This window comes from Nicotiana sylvestris, chromosome 7 (assembly GCF_000393655.2).
Source record: "Nicotiana sylvestris chromosome 7, ASM39365v2, whole genome shotgun sequence".
Lineage (NCBI taxonomy): Eukaryota > Viridiplantae > Streptophyta > Magnoliopsida > Solanales > Solanaceae > Nicotiana > Nicotiana sylvestris.
In genome coordinates, this window is record NC_091063.1 from 20,277,999 (window position 1) to 20,281,091 (window position 3,093).

Here is a 3,093-nt window from a genome sequence, read left to right on the forward strand (position 1 = left end):
AATTGACATTTAGGAAATTAAAAACAGGAATCTAAAGAAAACATCTGAGTCACACCCTGGGGTAGCTCGTGATGCAGAGAAAGTGGCAGGACAGGTCCATTAGGACTTCCGTTTGATCAGGAATGGCGTAGCCTTCCAGTTTTGAAGCTTGGCGCTTGGTCCCATGTACGATACCTCAGCGGTGCTAGTGCCCTCTCCTGGCTGGACCATGTGTGTTTCGCATAACTTATTCCTCATCGCCTCACATGTTCCCTCACTCTCTTCGAGCGTGAACCCCTTATCATCTTCCTCTTTACTGTACTTTGGCTTCTGTGGTATGCGTCCAATAACCACTGGCTCATTCAGCCGAGGTGGTTTGATCGTCCCCCATACCACATAGGCCTGCTTGGATACATCAATTTTCTTTTCCGGTTCAGTCTCGGTGATTTTACTCTTCTTTTCCTCTTTCTCTTGCTTCGGGGTTGCCTTGGGCTTCCTTTCTGTTTTAGCAATATCAATTATGGCCTTAAGTGCCGGATCAAATTCCTTGTCTTCACAAATCATCCCAATCATCGGCCCGTTGTTGTGGGCGGGCAGCGGATTATTGGTCACATTTGGGACATCCTCGTCTTTCAACACAATTTTCCCTTGCTCTAACAAATTCTCTACCGCTTGTTTCAATGTCCAACAGTCGTTTGTATCGTGCCCTTCTACCCCTGAATGGTATGCACACCTAACACCCCGCTGATATGATGGTGATTCTGGGTTTTGCCCGTTTGGTGGTATGGGTTGCAACAAATTCATCTGGACAAGCTTAGGGAATAGGGCGGAGTAGGGTTCACCGATTGGTGTATAGTTGGGTCTCCTGGGTGGTTCCCGAGGACGGAAGTTATTTTGGGAAGGCCGAGGATTGTAGCGGTTTCGGTAAGGAGGCTGACTTCTAGGAGGTGGAGTTTGATTTCTGTTAGCATGTGGTTGCGGTCGGCTGAAAGGTTGAGCATTCATAACCGCATAAAGTGGTGGAGCATACACCATATCAGAATGAGGATAGTAGTGTTGAGGGGTTATTTCAGAGAACATAGGTCTAGGGGCCCGGTATCTTTTTCCCCATGATGCTGCCATGGTTGTTTCTTCTCTTTCCCTATTCTTTGCCATTCCTCCGGATCCACCTTGGATGGCTTGGGAGGTTGCTCTAATGGATACCTGACTTAAAATCCTACCTGTTTTCAAACCGTGTTCTACCATGTCACCAATTTTGATGGCCTCTGCAAAAGGTTTTCCCATGGCCGACATCATGTTCTGAAAGTAATTGGGCTCTTGGGCTTGCAGGAAGACAGTGACCATTTCTATCTCATCCATTGGAGGTTTCACTCTTGAAGCTTGTTCGCGCCACTTAACTGCATATTCTCTGAAATTTTCTGAGGGTTTCTTCTTTAGATTTGTCAGAGAGTTCCTATCTGGAGCAATATCGACGTTGTACTGGAATTGCCTGACGAAATCTCTAGCAAGATCATACCAGCGAGACATATCCTGGTCCATGTACCACTCAGATGCGATGCCAACCAGACTTTCTCCGAAATAGGCCATGAGTAGTTCTTCCTTTCCACCGGCTCCCCGCAGCTGATTGCAATATCTTTTGAGATGAGCAATAGGATCACCATGCCCATCGTACTTCTCGAATTTTGGGGTTTTGAATCCCAATGGCAGGTGCACATGAGGGAACATGCATAAATCGGCATAGGATACACTTTTCTGTCCGCTCAAGCCTTGTATGCTTTTGAGACTCTGTTCCATACTCCTCATCTTTCTGGTCATTTCCTCTTGTTCAGGCGTTTTCTCGGCTTTCTCCTGTCCTGCGATAAACTCGTACCGAGACGGCTGAGGGTAAGCGTTGGTAGTGAACTGACTAGGTTCCAATGGAAGAGGTGGTGCTTGAAATGTGAAGGATGATGAATCGAAGTTAGGCCTGGGTAAAACAGGTTGTGCCGTGGATGAACAAGGTGGAGCAGTGAATATGTTTGAAACCGCTCCGGCAGCTAACACCTGGGGGCGAGACTCAGAAGGTGTTCCAGTAAAGTAGGTTGAGATGGTAGGAAATCCCAGTGGGGTATTTGGATAACTTGTGGGGATGTTGGAGGTCCCACTTGCCCTAGGAAAAAGCTCAGGGAATCCAGGGATCGCACTTGGTGGCTCTTTTCCATTGGCCCAGGCGTCCCACATTTCCATCATGCGGAGACGCAGAATCCTATTTTCCTCGACAGTTGCTGACTCAGAAGTTGGGATGACTGAGATTGAACTTTCCTCCAAAATAGGAATCGTTGGCAGAGGAATATCTGAAGACATTTCGACACTTCCCTTCGACCTTGTGAAATATGTATGAGCAATTCCTCTTGATTTAGCGACGGGTGGCTGAACGTTTCCTTTTGATCTCGTGAAGTACGTATGAGAGGCCAGATTACCACAAAACCAAACCACTTTTCTAGGAACCTGAACTTATCAGCAAACATGACGGTTAGTTTAAAACAAATAAAAGACAGGTAATCTCACATTGGGGTGTGATGCACCTATACAGTCAGGGGAGTTTCCACATGCTTGCAACAAAGACATGTGTCATTCCGGCTTCTCCTTAAGGCTTCCCTTTATTTATCATTTTTTTTTTATTTTTTTATTATTTTATTATTTCCTATTATTATTGTTTTCATTATTTGCAGTTAAAAATGTGACCGGATCCGATGAGGATTGCCTACGTATCACGATGCCGCGTGAATCAGATCTTGCGTAGTTCGGGAATCGAAAATGGAGTAACTAAACTAAACTTTGTTTTTTGAATTTTTGAAAGAAATGCTTTAAAAGAAGAAAGAATTTTTTATTTTATTTTAATTTTTTATTTATTTATTTACAAAAGCACTTCTAAAGAAAAGCCCTAATATTTTTGGAATTCAATTTTTCAAATATTTTTTTTATGGACATTTACAAAAGAAAGACTAAAAAGAAAAGAGTATTTTTTGGATTTTTGTTGCTGATTTTAATTCTTATTTCATTTTTTTTTCGTATGAAAGACTTCAGAAAGAAGGAAACTTTTTATTTTTTTTATTTGAGTTTAAAAAAAAAACT